This window comes from Acromyrmex echinatior, chromosome 5 (assembly GCF_024713525.1).
Source record: "Acromyrmex echinatior isolate Ae372 chromosome 5, ASM2471352v2, whole genome shotgun sequence".
Taxonomy (NCBI): domain Eukaryota; kingdom Metazoa; phylum Arthropoda; class Insecta; order Hymenoptera; family Formicidae; genus Acromyrmex; species Acromyrmex echinatior.
In genome coordinates, this window is record NC_141856.1 from 8,196,851 (window position 1) to 8,219,424 (window position 22,574).

The window sequence follows — 22,574 nt, forward strand, 5'->3', positions numbered from 1 at the left end:
TTGCATAATTAATAGCGTTAGGAATATTGAAATTTTCCGTGGTAGTTAACTATGACGTATCGTGTCACGAACTGTACGAGGCATTAATGAAACACTCCTTTCTAACCGTGAAGTAGAAACGCTACAAAAAAGTGTAATTACCGAAAGTAATAATTAAGTCCATGCGGGCCATTAATGACTCCAGTTCCGGTCATTTGCCTCAATGAGGATCACCGGTTAATTCTACGTGTTCAAATGGAAGAAATCTTTGAAGGCACTGAAGATTGATAGATTGATAGAAGATAAATTAAATGCATTTCCCAGTTATTACTTAAATGTATTACGAAGTAGATCTTGATTGATTGTCGCAAAATAACCACGCCTTTGATTTACGAGTTATGATTTTAGGTTGTCATCATATGCCATGTAGTGAAGTTATGAAACTCTGTAGATCTATTATAGTTTACGAAATTGCGATTTTTTAAATCCTAAATCTATGAATTTATATTTTTATATCTTTAAGGATAAATAAATTGTTGAGAAATAGACAATACATAGTGTGTTTTCTTTGCTAAGAAATAATGATTATTGAATTAATTAAAAGATTTGCAAACTATAAAGCAGCGGTATTCTTGACATACTCTGGACATTACAAGGAAGAACTGTACACGTCATTCGGAAAAATATTCTTGCAGGTTTGCGCATGAGAATCCGAGCTTTTGCTGGATGACAGAATCTACAACGAGGACCAACTGATTTACGAGTCAGGGCTCGCGTCATCTCCGTCATATTTATTTGTTTGTGGCCTTGTCGTGATGCCCTGAACAGCTGGCCCGAGGGCAACTTATAACGATATTTTCGTCAGCGAGATGTCTTGTGGACACTTCCTGCTGATATTCGCGCATGGTGGTACCAGAGATCGGTTGACGCCGACGGGTAAGTGAACAGGCAGTAAGCTCAGCTTAATTAATTACGGTCGGAGCGGAACGGACGAGTGGAGCTGTTAATGGCCGCGGGCGAATTCGCGCGTAACGCAATGTGTTTCTTGCGACACGTTGCGGCCACGTCGAATTAAATTTAACGGCTAATTGATTTTACCTCTCAAAATCTTTGCCGATCAGCGGCCTGTGTATCGAGTTATCGAACTTTTTCTTTTACCGATACTCCGAAACAGAGTTCCTGATTTCAACAATTTAATTGTACACATAAAAATAAGGATCTTTTCCGGTGAGATAAATATAAGTGACCTATTATACGTTATTGAGAAATTAAGGGAATTTGATATCTCACGAAAATATTAGCAATACTCAAATCAAGTTTAACAATAAGTTTTACGATTGTAATAGATTTTTAACGCATTCATTTCATTGCTTTATAATATAAAATTATCATTCATGCATGATTTCACCATTCATTTCGCTTTTTCCTTACAATTGCAATAGTATCAAGAAAGCTTCAATAACATTTTAATACATTTTCTTTATTTATACTATGAATAATAGATTTATATAATATTGATTACATTTAATTACATTCTAATCAAATTTTGAATTATTTTTTTTAAGAGATAATTTTTTTTATGTGAATCTACTCTGCGATTCCTTTTCTATATCGTCACAAGCCGATGTTCTTTATTTAATCTCATCAATCTATTTTTTTGTCAATCAATTCTACGGATTATTCCTTCTAGGTTTAACTGTGTTTTCGAGAAATTAAATCTCTTGGTATAAAAGCGGTACAAGATGCTAAAGGAATCAAATCGCATTCTCTGCATTGTCACGCCTCCCAATGGGAGATTTCTCTTCCCTTTTCGCGCGGTGACCATTTGTCTCGATTAGTGCCGGCCGTCTTGAAGTCTCTTCGTAAACTGGGAGACATCGATTCCTGGTAGAAAAGGTCGCGAATACTTCCTACACGTTGCGTCATAAGACCAAGTAGGTTTTAACCTACTTGATATTGTCTATGCGACACAAAGCTGACATATGCTTAAGAAACTGTTCCTTTATTCTTTAAATAGTTTAACTATGAAGTTATATGATTATATTTTACAAAAATTGCCGTTGTAAAATAATTTCATAAAATTTGTTAAGTTGAACATTTTTTTTAAGTCTGTTAATGTATAATCAAAAATAATGCATAATCAAAAAATAATACATGTCTGAAAATTTGAATTGATCATATAACTTGACCAATTCAACTTTTCAGACACGTATTTATAAGAATATATTTTTAATATCTTCTTGTACAGTTGAGAGCAATAGGTTTTTGATAACAGTTTCATGAATCGTGCGCTGATATGCGCGTTTGCAATCGGCTCGGGGGTACTATTTGATTGCTCATCAGTTTGCTTAGTCGGTTGTAAGCCGCAATTACGCAACATCAGCATGATGGTGGTATATGATCGCCGAGGCAGGGTGAATCGATGTAAACTCGCGAGACGGCTTCCACCGAGTCCGGTTGACGAGCAGGTACCTGCTAGAAGCAGGCAATGCACGTCCATCCGTGCGGTTAGTACTTAGCTACCGCGTTAATCCGCGGCTGCTGTAAGACGGGTAGAATTAGAGCCAGATTAAGACTCTTCTACCGCGTCTTTAAATTACGAAATGCAGCAGTCAAAAACGCAATTCCTAAAGCTCTTGAGATATCTGTAGCTATGCAGTATTTTTGCGCGACAAGTATTATTTACGCGATTTATTTTTTGTTTTGTTTAGATACTATTTCAACGAAATGTTTTCCTTTTTATCAAAAGAAAATGGAAACGAATTATTTTATTTTTTAATGAATATAATAATTTTGATTTGTGAATATGTTTACAATAAGAGATATTAGTTTCTCGCAATATATACTTAAGAATAATTAATTTATTCAGACCTGTATAATATCAGTTGCTGTCCTCTTGAGGAGGTTGCATCATTATTTATTTCCGATTGCTACACGAATTTTCTTAATTGTCATACGACACGCAAGTCTAAAGATTTTTGCTTCTTGCCTTGTATCTGATAAGCGGGAACATCACCACTCCAGGAAACTCTAGAGAAAGGATCTGTCGATTCTCTCTGGTGAGTGTTCTCTCTTCATCATCCATCGCGGTACATGAAGGAAGAAGAAACGTTCTAATGCGATCTTATATCTCACCGATATACGTTTAATGTTCCAATGTTGCATGAGCTACACTCTTTGTATCTTAACTTACGTAAGTCATAATCGCTTTCATTAACGCGATAGTATCCAATGATTGCAGACCAGCTGGATCGATATATGATACCTTTATCGATCTGTTTTACGCTTATCTCTGTGATTGAGCATGCAATTTGGAAATTGGTAACTGACATCTAGAAAGGAGAGTCAGTTACTGTAAATGCTGTTTAAGATATACACGACTGTTCGATGAAACGATAACATCGAAAAAGAGATATAAAAGTTCCGTTTTATGTAAATAGACAGATACTATAGGTTCTCGATACATAATAAATAACTACATACATTTTTAACAGACTTTTCTGGAGGCTGTTTTGCACTCCATTCGTTGTATTATTATAAATAAAATCGTTGATAAATTGTTATGTGTGTGTCCTTTTAATGGCGCAATATTTTTTTATCCTCGCGATCTCTTCTATATCAAAGACCGATACCGTTACTTCTTTATTATCTGTGATATCAATCGCGCGGTAGATGGCCGGTACAAGTCTCTCATGAACACAACTTTGTAAGTCGAAGACAGACATTTGTTTTATTGGTGCTACGTGACCTCCATGAAAATGTGTGAATTCTTCCGTCTTTCAAGAAGTCGCTGTATCACGCGTGCAAGGTGAAAAATCAAACGCTCCATTATTCTCATCGCGCTAAGCTTTCTTCCTGCGTCTGATAAACGATAGAATCGCCCCGGGAAGCCGTTCCCCATAACGGATGTTTCTACTTGCCGCGGGACGTTCCTTCGTCACTGCTCTTCCTGCTGCAGAAGGAAGACATCATATCATCACCGATATGATCTGATATTACTATTATAAATTTGGTACGATGTCGCACGATTCGCATATTTTTTCAGCACAACGGCCAGCGATGATTCATTGGTTTAATATCACCCGACGGTCGCGGCGAACCTGAAAGTTATAAATTTTCAAAGTTGCTTCCTAGTTACATATTTGTGGGATGATAAAAGACACGAGTATGATAAGTAGGTGAATACCAGGGAGTATTTAATCATAATCGAAAGTGGTATCGGGGAACGAGTTTTCTTCAGATTGGATCTTATTCACGTTGCAATCGAGAATCACGCCCGTAATCAACTACCAACACTCGATCACGAGGACAGTTCATAGATAGCGGGTTAATAAAGATGTATTGCTAATATAATCACATGACGTGAATTATAAGCGACGGCATAAATCTTACCAACTTCATCAAGTTTTGTCGTTTAAAGAGATAATAAGCGATTCGATTAAGTTCTATCAATTATGTTTATCATAGTTCGTTTGGAATTTACTTGAGTAATTATAATTATTTTTTTTTAAATGCCCTCAGATAAGGCTTGAAACATCGTTTCCACGTTATATAGAATGTTTTCTCGTTTCTTATAATAATTTACAGAAAGAATTAATTTTAGGGTTAAATCAAATGTCACAAAAAATTTTTTTCCGAAGTGTCAATCGGTTATTCCAAAAATGATCGCATATTTTGCGAGCGCGTTGTTGAAAGCCACATATTCATTTCGAAGTTCGTTGCATTTCGCTTACGTTTTCATCCCGTTTGATAAACGGCGACATAAATCCAACGAGGAGCGTTCGTTAGAACGGATCTTCTTCTATCCACAGGAGGTTGCCCTCTTCATCATCGTTCTCGGCTACAAGCGTAAAAGCCGACGGTAGGGGACGATCGTATATGACTCACCTGTGGAAACGAAGATAACAGAGCAATTGCGTGGGTGTTACACGGTCTCTCGTTATGCGGCTACGATATTCTCAGATCGAATCCTGTCCGCACCTTGAATTCATGCTCTCAAAACTTACTATTTGTTTGTTATATCTGGAGGCTGAGTAAGAAACTGAATAGGTTTCGAACCGAATAGAAAGATTATGGCTTATACATTGGTCTCCAATATGAGTCCAAGTTAAAAACAGCTGCGATTTTATTAATGTCAGTATGAATATTGATCAAGGGGGAAAGATTTATCATTATATGTCATTTAATTTTTTTATAATATAATTTGAAGACCCAGATTAAATTTAAACATTTTAGAATTTTTTTCCAAAGTGGTCATTTTTTGCGAATTTTTCCAATAACATTTCTTTGAAGCATTGTAATTAATTGAAAATAAAAAAATATCATTTATTTGATTCCTATTTATCTGTCTTTGTCTGACTTCGAGATATAAATTTCACAATTTCACAATTTTTTAAGCTAAAAAATACCTATTCAGTCCAGAGATATAGCGTGACAAAGTTGCAGGGATTCATAAACCCTAACGTGATTGGGAAGGTAACCAAAAATAACAATGACTTACTAGAGTTAAAAGTTTATATCTTTATTATAAATACAATTAAACTACATGATATAAATTTTTTAAAATAAAATAAATAGACGTAGAGAAATTATATACAAATACACGGATGCGAACAGTTTAACAATATAACGTTTTCATGCATAAAACCGCATGTGTGTTCCTTAAACTGATCGATCGATGCACGTGATGTGACGACGTGCGTCGCACGATGGTAACACGATGAAGAAGAAAAAGAAGTAGGTCAAGCTCCGTCTTGATCGAACAAGTTGGACGGCGAGAATTAAAAGCCAGGGACAGGCGGTACCGTTTGTCGTGTCTCGCGAGTTTCGCTGTCGTAGCCGACGACGAATTGGTGACGCAAGTTGTCACTACGTTTTTTATGTTTGTACGACGTATATCTGTCGAATCCTCGTCTGTTTTATACTGAGCATGCGTTTTTCTGTGTTACATATTTGACAGAACTTACTGAAAGATTTCAACGTTGAACCTGAATCTCGATATTTACACAATAAAATTTAGGCATTTAAATTATTCTAAAGAAACACATGGACTATTCAAATCGCGCTAATTATCTTTTGCTAATATTATAAACAATATCAATAAAAGGATAAAATAAAATCAAACGTTTCGATCTTCAATCATTTGATAATCTACATTTTTTTCAAAGGAAAATGAATAAAAAATATTAATAGAAGTATTAATAGAAATATTTTAAAATAATAAAAATATTAATAGAAATATTTTATTATTTTATATGTGTATGAAGTCATATTTTGTTCTTCTGTATTAATGCACTTCTAGTACAAAATTTCTAAAATAAAATTATATTTTTAAACCTATTATTAAATTTTTGGACGATTAAACAAATGTATCTCATAAAAATTATTAATTGATAAAGACGCCAAATGTTGCTCAACATATTATTTGTGAAACGCAACACACTTACTAGCTTGCTAGGCGGATCGAATTTTAATATACGTTTCAGGCAATTAAAGTCATCGTCTAAACGATGTCACCCGCGGCAATTCTTCGTCACGTCTTTTAATGAGAATGGCTACCTGCAAAGCGCGCGCGCGCGCGCGGTGTGTTCAAAACATACGTCAACAAGATCGCTCGACTCCTTTTTGTGGTACTAAATATGATAATTTATAATTTTGCTATATGCGGAAGTTTTTTTTTCTATATTATCTTGAGGAATTTATAAAAATAATTATAAAAAATATTCTCTGCAACTAATTAATTCTTTAAAATAGAATTTAATAATATAGTCTTATGCTTTCAGTGATTTTATATAAAAGATTCAATAGTATCAAGATATATCGAAATTTCATGTTTATTTCAAAATGTTGTCTCAGTTATATTGAATAAATCTGTACAATTTCGAAAAATTAAGAGAAGATTATAGAAATGTTGTTAATAATTTATTTCGGATTGAAAAAGGAATCTTTAAAAGCATAATTTCAACCATTTGAAATAGAAATCTTTTGACAACAATAAGTAAAATCTTTTTATTATATTATTTAGATCCAAATTCTTATATTATTAGTATCAATCGTAATTTCTAAATATAAAACAAAATATGAATGATATTTCTAAATTTATACGGCATTAAATCGACATATTCTTGTAAGTTCATGCTGACGTTAATTGCTAGCATTAAGTAAGACGTTTCTAATCGCATGTCCATCGCAGTGTGCGCGGCTACGTAGAAACATCGGGAGTCAAGTTGTGACCACGGTTTACAATTCCGGTGAGTGATAAGCGCAACTTATGTGCCGACTTTGTTGCCTCCATCAGACAGTACGGAGGCCAAGGGCGTTATGCGACATGAGGATTACGTTCCCACGAGATAGAAGCAGCGCATCGTAGTGCGTGTGTTCGGTTACTTATTATTAACAATTATCTGCATATGAGAATACCTTTTGGCGTAAGGAAAATATTAGAATCGCAAGAGGGTCTCATGAATTTTTTTTTCCAAAGCATTATCGTTAATTGTGATAATCTATTTATTTCTATTATTATTGCTTAGAACTTTGTATTTACCATTGCAGAGAACACTCGTTAATAATTTTCAAATTATTATCGCGTTATTTCTAAAATTTGCATGTCGCTTATGTTTATTGTCAAGTTTCTTGTAGTCCGTTTCTTAAACATTTTTATTATTCAAAATTAAAAAACGTACATATTTCGAGGTGATTAAATGCATGTTAAACCTTCTGTGAACTCGGAAATATATTTATACAGAATCTTAAAAATACCTTAGAGCGGAAAATAATACTTTAAGGATTAAATAACAATTGAATATTGCAAAACGAACAAATATACAAGAAATATTTAATGCTTCATTAGCAAAATTAAAATATGGTGAGGTCTACGCTGGATTTAATCTATCAGAACAGATGTCATTTAACTGAATAGTTTTTCTCTACTTGTTCTCTTCGACTCGGTGGCAAAGCGGTCAAGGAGGGGACCAAAGATGCTGCGCGGGCGTGGGAATATTATTCCTCCGGGGGCCACTGACCACAGTATGCAGTGTAGGCCCACGGATCTCATTTGAGCCGAGTCATTGGACTTGTGCTCTTTCGAGAATCCTTCGGGCATAAATCGCAAAACTGCGATACGAATGCATCTAAAAGAAAAAAAAAACAGACACATTTTCCGTAAATAATTTTCACTGTAAAAAGAAATGTTTTATTCTTGTCATTATTTTTAAAAATATTTTAAACTTAAGGTTGTTTTAGTTTTAAACTTTTTCACTAGACAAAAAAACTACGTGTTTGGATTTAAAATATGTATTTTGTCTACTGAAAAAGTTTAAAACTAAAACATCTTTAAGTGTTTAAAAAATGAAGATAAGAATAAAATATTTTAATATCTTAAAATTAAACACTTCTTTTTTTTAATGCTAAGAATCGTAATGATTTAGATGTTGAAGAAATTAATTAACAATTAGTTACGAGCTATTTATTTTTTTTTTCAGATAAACAGGCAAATTAAATTTATTGATTTACAATCACACACGTAATTTGTATATAGAAATTAACTTCTTTAGATCGTAAAAAATACTTTATATATAGATATATAGATATATTATTTTAATGAATAAGAAAACAAACTTTAAATAACATCATATTAAAAGGCTATTAAACATCAAAGATAAATACTTGAGCTATTTTTTGTAACAGGACTTTAGAAAAAAGCATCCAATTACTTAATTTAAAAAAAAGTTTTATTTGTCAGACTACCGTTAGGTAATTATGATCAATCTCGACTGAATACACTTACAGTTGCTATTGATTATACAACGCCATTAATAAGAGAGAGTTTGGAGTCACGATTGAGAACATTCAGGCTGGACACAAAAGCGACTCCCGAGAAGATCAGAGACAAAAGGTGGAAGTATCGGCTCGCTTGGATCGATCCGCGTGTCGCGACCTCGGTGCCCGTGAGGACCCTGGTTCGGCAGGTGCTGGCGACGGGCCCCTGGTTCCTCTCTCTGGGCCCCCGAGGCTCCTTTCTCGTCCCCACTATCCTCGCGGCGGCGCGGCGACTTGTTCGGCAGACTCGTTTGATCGCCGCCGCTCACGACTGTTCAGGTACGCCGGGACGATAATTATTATCCTTGCGTAACCGCCCTCAGGGCGAGATATCTGTGTACCCTAGGTGTATGCTCCTGGGAATAAATATGCGTCCCGCTCTTTATCCCTCTCTTCCGACGATTCGTTTCCACCGGTGGAGTTTCGAATGCCAGCCAAGAAAAATTAAGAGAAACCCTGCGTGTCGAGGGAGCTGGCGGCGCAAAGATCGTAAAAATAAGAAAGAACGAACAAAAGGGTAATAGGGGTCAAATGGCGCTTGGTTAAAAATCGATCTGTAACGGAATCTATCCCGTTTTAATACGAATAATTTGATTATAGATAATAAAAATATTGCACTTCTCAAGTAATGTCAATTTAAATTAATAAATAGCATATATATATATAGAGGAAAGTCCCCTATTATGAGATAGCGACGTTTCTGCTAAACTAATAAACGCTATTTATTGGTTCCATCATGAATTTATTGTTCTTGGATTGAAAACTATTTAGTAGAAAATTCATTATTAGATCATGCCTGTAGTCATTGTAAAAAAACATTTTTGAATTTGGATGGCTTCAAGTTTAATTGAGATGAGCCTTTAAATCTTGTTTATTATTTAATAAGAAACAAATATTTGACAATAAATTCTTCACGATAGAGTAAAGTCGAACTAATAGAAAAATACGGGATATATTGAATTGCTTAATTATAGAAGTTAGATTTGATGATCATAAAACCGTAAGGCGTGGAAATTATAATATGAAATACCCATGGTATTTCTAATATGAAACCCATGCTCCTATGTCATAATGAAAATCGTTTCTAAAATATAAATGTTATTGTACAATAATAAAAAGGACAACCAGAATGAACGTCGAGTGTTTATTTCTGCGATGTTTGATTCCAACTACCTGAAGACAAGTCCTGGGTATAATCTATCACATGCTCATTTTTCGCGCACGCTGGCTGTGTTGGTTTGTATTTTAAAAACATTAAATAAAGTTTTTTTTAATTGCAATACTGATATACTTTGCATTTTATTATCGATTTTTTGAGGCATCTCATATTAGGAGCACAATTTTTTAAATTCGCGATTTGCTCACTTTTTATATTTCTTTAATTTTCGAAAAAAAAAATTCGTAGTATTAAAAAAATTTCTACAGTTGTCATGTAAATAGAATTAATCGCGATATGGAATTAATTAAATACAAAGTTCTGATGATGTTATATGATGTGTAAATGAATCAATATCTTTAGATTGGAATATCAATTATTTATTTTATGAAGACAGATAAAAACATTACATATTTTATATATGATATATCTTTTTAATTTGTGGTATACCTCTTACCTCTGAAGTACAAAATATATATTTGCGATTACACAGACGACATTCTTTATGAACAGAGTCGAATGCGGATTTCAATGCTCGACAGAAAAATTAAGAGACGGCAATCGAGAGATCAGAAAAGAACGAATGAGAGGATAATGGAGGTCAAATGATATTTGACCAAGGAACCATCTGTCTTCGGCCTGCTGGGTGCACCTTTCCAAAAAATAAGCATCTTGCTCTCTTCCTTTTTTCCTTTTTTTCTTTTAGCGCGATATTACATATGTAAAGAAACTTCTGATACATATTTAATTACATTAAGATGAACGGTACAGAAGTAATAAGATAATTGCAATATACGCGATAAAAACTTCAACGCTTATCATCGTCATGGTCGTCATACAAATGTGCTGAAAAAAAAAGTGTTTAAACGTTCAGTTAGTCTAAGTCTAAGTTAATGGGTATATATTCTTCCGTGAAATTTCATTAAACGATCACGATTAGATTCAGAGTTGAGTGTGGCTGTTCATGGCGCCAATGTCGCTAGATTTTTATGCTACAGACATAGGTCCGATTATCGCTGGCAGTCCGCATTTCGAATCGTTAAGGCGATAATGTATTCGGCCGGCGGGCGTATTAAAGATACTTTATTGCTCGGTGTTTAATGCGTGTGCGGCGGTCGGATGCTCAGCGAAGCGCATCTGCAGGCTCTCGAGTTTCCGCAAGAGCTGGTCAGAGCTGGTCAGAGCTGGTGCAGCAACGAGATGCACTCCGCGTTCGCCACGAGCACGCGCGCGCCGATAAGCGGCGAAAAATTTTGACGCGCGTTAAACGCGTCGTTCCGGGTCGTCGGCCGCGGGACCAGCCGGTTTGAATTATCGACCGATATGCTATCACGATACGGTACTATACGAGGGAAAAGGATATACCTCCTGCGGCCCGTGCGCAACTCGTAAATATCGGCCAGCGTAATTTATTTATCATTACTGACAAGCCGATTGCGGCCGTTATAATTTATTGTAACGCATCAATTGCCCCTTAACGTTGGGACAATATGATACTGACCGATGATCCTGTGTTTATGCGCAGCGTGTATCGTTTTGAATTATCGGTTTATCAGTGCGTTATCGGTATCCGTCGATGCGATCGGAGCTATTTTCTATTAACGTTGAGGATTGTGTACCATTTATTGCGGTTTGCATTCTGATGATAGCTACAAGTTTGTTAAAATCTTTTTGCAATGAATTATATCTTGCTTATGCGTTATGTGTTACTTGAATTCTGAATTTTTTGGTTGAAAAGGAAGCTAATATATTTATTAAGATCATCGACCTTCTAAAATTCTCCATTAAATATTAAAATTTTGAAAGGTATTAACTACTTTATGGTCAACTGTTATCAGTGTTTTTCGATATTTGAACCCAAATAATTAGTAGGTATTTCACACAGCTAAAAATAATTGATTTACTTTAAAAATAATTGATTAAGGTTTATATATCTTATTACTACTTTTTGTGTATTTATATCTACGTCAAAGTTGAATTTTTATATTTTATTCTTGGATTTTAAAAAGCTTAGATTATTACATCATTAAGTTCGAGATTCGCGTTAGAAAAGTCAACAAATCTTTCATGACAAGCTGACATTACGACGTTAAGACATTCCAAGACGCGTTACTGTCTTGAAACAAAAAGCACTAAACTGCTAATCACGTAATTGTCTAGTTGGCAATAAGAGGATACGTTCGCGCCTCGTCCTCCAGGAATCACGCGGGGCACGCGAACGAAAGGAAGTGACCTACCAGCATGTACGGATAATAAAAAGCGTTTCCACCCGTAAATACATGGGCCGCTCCCCTCTTGTACTCGTTCCGGGTATACCGGGAGTAGGGCCGTAAATTTATCAGCCGACCATCAGCCATCGTAAGCAGCGGATAATGCGCCATGCACAGAGGCTGTTGCGTGTGCGTATACCGACATGTAATTGTACGCGTCGCGAACGCATTCTCTGTAGAAGATGAAGGCTAGAGAGCTGATGGTTCAAGCCTTTCGACTGTGAAAGTAGCAAATCTCGCTACAGGAATTTCTAGACAATAACTTGCTGATTAACTTTAAACGACTTAGATATTATTATAGTTCCCAAGTTATTAAATCCCGGTAGTAGTCATTTGATTTTTTTTATCTTAATGATTACTTGGAATATTTTTACATAAAATACTATTAAAATTATCTATTATTAATAACGTATTGTACGTATATATTATTGATTGTTCTTTGATTTATTAAAATATTTGAAGACATTGTAAATATGAATTTAGTTATAATTTTCTGAAAAAAATAAATAGAAATCAAATCAATATTAAACAGAATAAGCACGTCAAGTAGCAGTATTAAAAAAATATTTTAATTAATATTATACTTTTTATTGCGGATTTTTTATGAAATTGCATACTTAAAGGTAAAAACTAGTTACCGAAGAAGCAAGAAAATATGTTAAACAATATTTTACAACAATTCACATTTTCTCGCCGCTGAGATCTAAAATTACCCCTTAAGTGACTATTCTCTCTTGAATAAAAGTCTAGTATAATAGATTAATTTTGCAAGTTTAATGAACATTGAATAGATTATCATCAATTGTACTGAAAAAAGGGGATCATAAAATTTTAAAATGTTTTTTTAAATCTTTATAAGGATAAAGTATATTAGCGGAGTAAAGCTATTATAGCTGGAGTAAAGTAATTCAGATCGTGTGATGATGACTGGCATTTTTGTAGTGTTATTTGCCAACGGTGATCATAATTTCGCGGATCACTCCCGTCACGAATGCACGTCGCTCGACTGAACATGCGAGTAAATGTGGATAGATAATGCGAACTCGTTTCTCTCGAAGCCTCGAGCGTTACATTTAGATAGAAGGGACTGCCATAGTCGTCACTTCCCTCTGCGGTTTTTCATATCGATCGCTTTGATAAATTCTACGGCTGCGCTCTTACCGCATCGTTTGCATACAATGGTGCTTTTCATAGTCCCAGTCTTTGCTTTCTTCGCGAGAATTTAATTAGGACGAGACGAATTATCATACATGTTTTCACAGATTATCGTCTTGCATTCCCACAATACGAGTTAATAGCAGCTTCTTCCTTGTGACAAGTACCTTGGATCGATGAATTGTTCATGATCTATGATCTTCGATCGAGGCACAGAAGCACGTTGTTAGAGTCGATAAGCAATTTTCAAGTTGACTGCACGGTGATTGAAAAGCCTGTTGATCAAATTTTTAGCTTAGAGTAAATGGTGCGTAGAAATAATTGCTTTTCTACGCAGTAATATATATCTGCAAAGCGAATGTAAGATATTTCTTCAATTGCGTAATCGGCATAGTCACACAGTAAAGTAACAGTTTATAAGATGATTTCTTTGTAAGATAAAAATATCAACTCGTTCACACTATTTGTTTATTTTTATTACAGTGTCCGTCTGACATTCTCTCACGTTTCCGCAGGGATGACTGATCCGCACAGTCATTTAGGCTTAGGTGAACTCACGGATCTGAACTCAATACACTGCAAATACTCACGTACATCTACAAATCCCATATAGTCATGAGTTCTCGTAAGTGGAGATAAAGTTCAGAAAAAGTCAAAGCAAAGCGCAATTTAAGAACAAGAAAGTAAGGAATACTCATATTTTGCTATTTGCTAGAAAATGTGTTAAATAACTATTGAAAACACTTTTATTATGTTAAAAAAAGTATATTTCGGTATTCTTTATTTAAGTTCTTTATTCAGTTTTTCATTACATTTGCGTATCTGTTATTTTATGACGTATTATATGTATATATTATATATTTTTGTCTTTTTGGGGGAAGCAAAATATTTATTTACAATTAATAAACATTATTAACAATAGTGAATCTTTCTTCACGGGATGTTTCTCTCTATTATATATATATATATATATTCTGTTTTTTAATCAATAAAACTCTTACTCGATATTAATAATATAAATACCATTATAAGATACTCATGTTCGACCATTGGCTTTGGTTTATGCAATAAAAGGCAAAGATCTTCAAGGGGGAGTTAAAACACAATCGCAAATCTAAATAGAGGCCATAGGGTTGGCAGTAAATACGCTTCCGCATTTCGTGGACTGTTCGTAGCTATTGACAAGAACCATAAACTGTACGAGTACCTCCGACGACACGTACAACGTTAGGAAGGAAGAAAGAAAAGAGAGAATGAGAGAAAGAGAGGAGGGGGGAGGGGGAAGAGAGAGAGAGAGAGAGAGAGAGAGAGAGAGAGAGAGAGAGAGAGAGAGAGAGAAGGATAGTGGAGGAATAAGAGAGGAAAATAATACGAGCCAGCTACATGCGGGAGCCAAGCTCCTATCCTCGATAATGCGAGCTGTTCGATGCCTCAGGCGTTGTGTTTGCGATAGGAGGACGTTCAAGGCTACCAGTTTTCTTCTTGAGTCGCTTTAGATCTCGATCCCTGCCGCGGGTACATCAATAGGAATGTCTTGATCGTAGAGAGTTCCGCCGATACAATACTACATGCAACAATACGAATAATAATTGATATCATACAACGTAAATAAGATGCTTTTCAGAAATAATAAATTAAAAGTTATAGTAGTTATAGTTATAAAAGAGGTCAACGTGCTACGAAGTAATGAGTATAAAATACAATTAAATTTTAAGTTAACAAACATTTCATTAGTTAACATTACTGCAGCCATACACACACACACACACACATACACACACACATTTTATTATAATAATTAGCATTACACTGTAGTCATTAGAATATCGCTAGAAGAAAAGAGACTAGAATTGATGAAATGAGAATTTGACAAATTTGTTTTTATTCATTTTAATCATAAACAGTTAAAGATATGAGTTTACAATTAAGCGAACAACAATTGTATTGTCAGTAAATTAAAAATAAAGAATCTGTGATTTTAATGTAATTGATTAATGTGGAACGCAGCGGAGTGAATCATAGCAGCGTCAACAAATCACATGTCGCATTGGCTACAGTCTGACTTGAGTGCTTCTAGAAGCGGTTGCATCTTGTACGATAAAACACAACACAAAACGCATGATAACTATAATCTCCCTGGCCCGGACCGGCGCAAACGCACGTGGATAATTAATTTATAGCGCCTTAACGGTACCAGAAAATTGCGACCTTGATGGTTGAATGTAACAGCCGACGAGGGAACCCCATCGTGTCTGCCACAATACCGGCTGATGTCGGACTTATTTGTATCTTCAAGCCCCACGATAATTCTGTTTCTTCGCGTTACCGGCCGACAGCCGCAGCAGTGGTAGCGCATAATAGTTTCTAATGAAAACCTTAGCCAATTATATAATGCTGGTTTCCGCGGATCTTCTTGCTCTCGTCGCGAGGATGATCATCCTCGCGCGAGGTGTTCGTCCGGTACAAATGGTAATGCTAATGGTAACAATATTACATTTCTTGGAATTCTAGAAATTGCTATCTCGGATTCCGTGTTCCGTCTTTTTACTTTACGGAGATATTTTTCCGAGATTAGCGGCGAATTCTGTACGCGCCTGTCTTCCTCAAAATTATAAATCTGTATACGTTTATATCTACGATTTCAATTATTAGATAAAATTATTAGATGAAAAAGGATATTCTCTCGCGATTTTTCTCTATTATATTATTTTGTATTGTAAGTAATAAATATAAAATTAAATATTACATCTGTAAAGAAAAAAAATCGCTCAATTTTTTGTATTTACTGTTTTGTCTTATACGTAAAAAAAGTTCCATTATTTTTATTAAAATTTATATTATAAATAGCAAAATTATGATAAAGTGAAGGATAATATTGCCATGCGTTCTCTAGATTTTCCAAATATTCATTGTTAACGCTTTGCCTTCCTCATTATTTTTGCTTTTTTGCTATTTTTCATTCGAAATATAGTTATATCCGCTTATGTGTAACAGGCGATAGTTTAATAGCACGGATTATTAGATCTTGGATATGCAATTTCATATGAGTTTGCAACACCGACATGGTGGTGCCCATCATCTCGGTGATGTTGTGATGTCAGTGGCGATAGCTTGTCCATTCTCGTCCGCGCGCATCTTTCCTGTCCGCGGCAGGCAGTGTTCGTTTTAAGTGCATGTTACATGTATACACGTGTGTACGAATGTGCGAGGTACCAGCCGGTATTACACGTCCGTATTACGCGTAATGATAGACCAGGACGGTTCCCATTAACGCTCGGAGCACCCGCGTTTCTACGGCGATCGCCTTCTTCTAAATGGCCACCTAATTACACGAGGTACACCGAGGACGAAGAAGGGTGGCGGTTTCTTCTTTTACTGCACACAAGGGCGAGTACCATAATATAAAAATTATTCTCTCTCTCTCACATAAGAGAATATTTTAAATTTAAGTTTTTATAATTTATTGTTGCAAGTTAACATTGTATTGTAAAACACTACAATGTATTTAAAGATGCGTCCAGGATTACAATTTCTATACTTCTTCATGAAAATTTATAGATATAAATTGTTAAAAAATAAAACCAATATATGTATAATACATATTAAATGTTAAATTAAAATTTAATAAGTAAAAATATCTTACATTGTGTAATTAAAGTGTAATTAAATTTCATTTAATATCTAAAAAATTAAATTTTTTCTACTTTAAAAAATTTTATTTTAAATGATTTATACTTCAAACGTAAATAGAAATTTTGACAGCAAAAAATATATTATTATTAAATAGTGATTTAAATTTTTAAATAATTTAACTTAATCTTAATTTTATCATAATCTCTATTTATATTTTAATGAGCGTTCTAACAAAGGTTTGTTTTTAGCGTAATTTTCACAAGTAGGCGTAAGATAATTCTTGGAAGTAGGATGCGCAACGAGAGGGTAAAATAGTTGAACTCGCTGTTTTAACTTCATAGTCTAACGTGTCATTTGTGTATTCGAGCAGATTGCCAGCTAAGATCTTGAGAGTCTTGGCCGACGCAACGAGTTTGTACGTTTAAGCCACGCTCGTGTCTTGCGTGCAAAGGTGGCATCTTAGAAACTCTGCCAGTCAATGGTCATTAGGGAAAATGCGCAAAGCACTGTTAGTGGGCATCATTGTCTTTTATGTTAAAACGTGTCTATCGTTGCCTTAACGTCTGCCATTAATCATATATCGTCGCGCACTCGCTGCTGACCCGTTTTAAAATTAGTTACAAACCACGATGCAAGCCCATCTCGTCACTGGAATATTGCGAACGTTGCGTCGTTGCGTGTCTGTAAATAATGCGTATCGACATATTCACAGGTGGTGCCTCCGCATAATACAACAACAAGTTACAGCACGGTGGCAAAGGAATCCTTGTTAGTGCATTCGCAATCGGTCGGCCGCATAATAAGGCTTTAAAAGAAAAATCTGCTAATAAATTTGCATCGTATTGTTTACAATGCAAGAATCGAAGCCTCCACGGCGCCTTTTCCATTATTATATAACAACGTCGCATGACGGAAGTAACGTGTTTATTGACTTGGTGAAGCCGAGAGATTGAATCGCGCGTAAATCGATCTTGCGATTAAATTCCGCGGAGAAAAAAAAGCAGGAAGATACAATGTCAATTGTTTCTTCTCGCCTTGCTAGCTGCCTATCGTCTTTCATTTTCATCATCATTATATCGTCATTTTCTTCTAGTTATAATAATTTATCTTCATCTTCCTAGTTAGTATACCGGATTCATTATTTTCTATACTGTACAACTGGAGGCAATCTATCAAACCGTTAATTAATCAAGGCTTATTATTATGCAATGTGAAATGACAATAACATCTGAGACTACATTGCGCGAGAGTTCGTCTCTTCAATCTTCGTCTCTTTCTCCTACTTGTTCTTCCCTTTACACTTGTTTCTGTTTCATATTATAAGTATTTTTGTATTGTTTCGTCAATATTCTAAAATATTTTTTGATATTGGATAACGAGATAAGACAACGCATGTAAGTTAAGTTGTTAAAAAGAACGATTATATAATAGTTGAAGAGAGTTTTTTTAATCCTTTTTATACATAGAGAAGCAATTTTTATCTAAAAATTTAGCTAAATACAGATTTGAAAACAATTTTGTTTGACCATCAAAATAATTATGTAGGAATCTTAAGCATGATGAACAATGTTGTAAAAAGTTTTAATATTTTTTAATAAGTTTTTCTAGAAACCAGTTTATGCATCCTACATAATTATTTTGATAATCCAAAAAATTATTTTCATATCTGTATCTATATATCGTAATTAAATTTTTTTAATTTTCGGCAAAACCGTATTCTATTTTAATATTAATTTTATTATTTATTATAATAATTTTTTTTCTCTATTTAGCTAGAAAAGTAAATTTTGCATCTTTTGAATATCAGATAGTTTCATGCAATTTGTATTATGTATCACATTTGAGAAAAAAATTTGTGTGCTGCGGAGTGTTTTGCATTTAAATTGGATACCTCTGCAAATCGTTTTAGTAATAGATCGTTCATACAATAAAACATTCGGATAGTTGATGTTCGTAACGGGAGGTTCTCTCCGTCCTAATAGCCCTTAGACTATCCGCGCCGCGGGCAATATGCATTGAGCGGTCTAAACGCTATAACTTTTCCGCGAATGCCTCTGCGCGGAATAAATGGAATCATTCGCCGCTAATAAATTACATATGCGTTACTCCTGACGCAACCGCGTACGCGTAATACCTGCCATGAGAAGTGCGGTATTATCGCCTACGCGATTTTCGCGAATCCTTGCGACATTCCGTGCGCTGCAGAACGTATTTGCCACACGACGCGAATGTGTGTTGATTAATCAGTATTAGCGCATTGAAACGCGGTAGTAAAGACTGTGTCAGCTATTTTTCGCACGACATCGGAATTATCTCGTCTCGCAATTAATAAAACTCAGCTAGCATCGAACTGTACGGCTCGTGGATTCGCGCTATTGCATTCCTGCAACTATTCGTGGAAATATATTTATGGCCTTGGCATAAACGTGTTTTCGACATGAGTGGGCTGTTGAATCTTTAAAGTATATCTACGTGATTATTTATTATGTGATTATTTATTATCCTACATAAAGAAAAATTCTGATTAAACCAATAAAAAAGTCCAACGGAATGACGTTTTGATGAGAACAAATAAAATTTCTAGTTATTATAAAATAACTTCGTAGAATTGAATATTTTGTACACTGAAACAAATGTTTTCGTTAAACCAACAGAATGGTCCATTGGAATGGCATATTTGATGAGAGGCCAAATAGAATTTCTAGTTATGATAATAATATTCAACTACTATTATGAAATTATTTTTTTCCTTATAAAATTTGAAAAAAAAAAACATGCAGGATTTAATCGATACTATTACTTATTGTTAGTGTATAATGAAGTTTTCGTTCGCGTCCTTAACGTTTTCCACAAACACCTCTAGCGTGCGTTCATCAATGATCTATTTAGGACGTATTCGTTGTCGTCTCTCGAAAGACGAATGACACCCGCCGTTTTACGACGTAAGCATCGACAAGAAGTGGACAACGCTCGGCTCGGCTTTGTCACAGCTCTGATCGAGGAGAATCGGCATTCAGAATGAGCGTTTAGCCCGTAAAAGGCTGAGGACTTGTATCGTCTATGTATCGCCTCCGCGCAGTGTCATGCCCACTTGGGAGAATCCTACGTCGGGAGATCCTACAGCTAGACGACAGCTACGCGGAATTCCGTGCAGAAAATACAGAAAACGTGGAATAAAGATGTGGGACTCGAGACGATTTCTGCACAATTTTTACATGAGACGCGTGAGTGTTTCTTCTTTTTCTGTCTGTCTTCCGATGGTGAATTTCTCTCGCAACCAGCTCTGCTCAGAAATATTCTTCCTGAAACACCTTACTCGTTTCCCATTATGTTAATTAGATACAGAGATACGTATTATACCATTGATTTTTATGATCATTGAATATATATTTAGATACTGAGAGATATTGATGGTACTCATTAAGGATATGCTTTGCAAATTAGATTATTCCATACTGGATTATTTCTTTAGTAAATATAAGCAGCAGGAATCTTAATTAGAGACTAGGCATTTACGATATTCGTTACGATGGGAAAGGACGAAAAATGATTCAGATTAAAATGAGCGACGGCAAGATTTATTACGTCCGTCGTGTTTATAAAACGAGCTCCGGAACGATGGAGGAGGCGGTGGCGGCGGTGACGGCGGTCAAGAAGGAATAAGAAAGAAATTCTCAGGGGATACGAAAACGGCTACGAACATCACGATACCATAGTGGAGCGTCAGATCAGTTGTATGCGCGGAAAATGGGACTGGTTTTTATCGAGATCACTGCCTCCTGTGACGGGAGGGGGGGGGGGGTGAGGGAGGGTTCGGATTTATGTTTAATGCAGAGTCCATTGCAATTGCGAGGTGTACACGTATATACGCGAAAGAGCTCACCCGTTGCGCCTTCTTAACGTTCACGGGCCTCGCATACCTGCCGGTGCACCTGAGAGAGAACGTGCGTGCATTCTAAGCGCACTTTTGAAATGCGTAGGAGCGCGTGGCGCAGGTTTATGAAACCACCCATGTGAGAGATCATAATTTTCCGGTAGAAGATAAGAGATAAATTATGCATTACGAAGTATGTACTTCTCTCATACATACAGATATATTGATAGCTTGTAAACGTAGTTTTTTTTCTTTTTATGGAAATTAAAAAAAGTGAGGAACAATAAAATGATATCAAATTACTAAATAATTTATTTTTTCATATAAAAGATTTTAAAACGACATGTATATAGATATGTGTTTATGCACAAATATCTGATATTTTTTTAGAAGTTTTAAATATGATAATTTAAAGATGTATTACGAGCTAATTAATTTTGACATTGTAAGAAATCGTATGACTAAGTTATGGAATATCGACTCCTTGAATCTTCAGAATCGAATAACACTACATTTTTTTTTACAGGATTTTTAAGAACCGGCAGAATGTACAAAAGATCGCGAGTTAAAGACTCGAGAGAGATTCAGGATTGTGCGATACGAAAAAAAGAGGGTAAGGAAAAGGATCGATCTGTACGAAGGAGGACGCGAGAGGGCGAGAGGGCAAGAGCAACGAATGTATCGCGTATCTACACCCCTTTCGTGCCCTCCGAACACGCCTCTCTCGCGAAGAGGAACTCGCGCGGAACCGTTCGGGAGATCGGTCCGATAACAGCATGGCCCCCGTGCGGTTCTTTCGACCCGAGACGAGAGCAATACGCTCGCGCGTCCCGCTTTATTGCGGAACGCCTCGTTAATAAAGCGCCGATCCTCTTTTTCTCCGCGCGACTCGCGGTCCGTACTTTGTAACTCGGAGCAGGAAGCGAAGCGGGTGACCGAGCTCAGGATTAGTTCTGGCTATCGCATTACGTTGTTCTACTGCACTCACGCATGTGAAAACTAGTTATACAATATATCAGTCGTGAATTTTCCATTTAAACTACTGAGCGATATAATCAGAAAAAAATACTCTCGATATAATCTTGTAAGTTTATTTAGGATCAACTAATTTTATTGAACAAAAAATCGCCGCGATTTTTTTTAATTATCGTATTTTAATAAAGTGTTTCAATTTAATTTTGCACTATTGTAAGACTTTAAAATTAATAATTAATAAGACTGTAACATATAAAGGCTGTTTAAATTTTAAATTATTAATTTAACATATAACTTGGGAATTTCTTATTTTACATTTTATTTTAATGTTTCATTTTATATTACTGAAATAGAGTGTAGATAAAAAAAATAACACTTGATTATATATAATCACTAGTTCGAAATTATGTTCGAAAAATGTTCTTTCCATGAAACACATTGCATCTATGACAGGTGTAACCTGCCAAAAGATATCGAGAGAATAAGGTAGAAGAAGGATGATCCTGCGGTTTCATAGTGAAGGAGCAACGAAAGAAATGGGTATGAGGTGGAGTAGCTGTAGGAGGAAACGACTAACCAACCAATGCAACCACTATACCAACAAGCGAAGCGATTGGCAAAAAGTTAATGAAATAATATCAATGCGGAACGCGTATCGTGGGGGTACAAATAGTGGGCCAACGAGTATGTAAGGCCGTTGCTCTCCTTGTGGACC

General features: G+C 35.4%; 1 long non-coding RNA gene across 1 annotated transcript; it reads left to right on the forward strand.

Moving 5' to 3' along the window:
• The first annotated feature begins 677 nt into the window (after positions 1 to 677).
• LOC147909776 (uncharacterized) lies at positions 678 to 21,958 on the forward strand. Its single transcript, XR_015545212.1, has 2 exons — positions 678 to 915; positions 21,411 to 21,958. It is a non-coding gene; the product is annotated as an uncharacterized LOC147909776 (long non-coding RNA).
• The last annotated feature ends 616 nt before the right edge of the window (positions 21,959 to 22,574 follow it).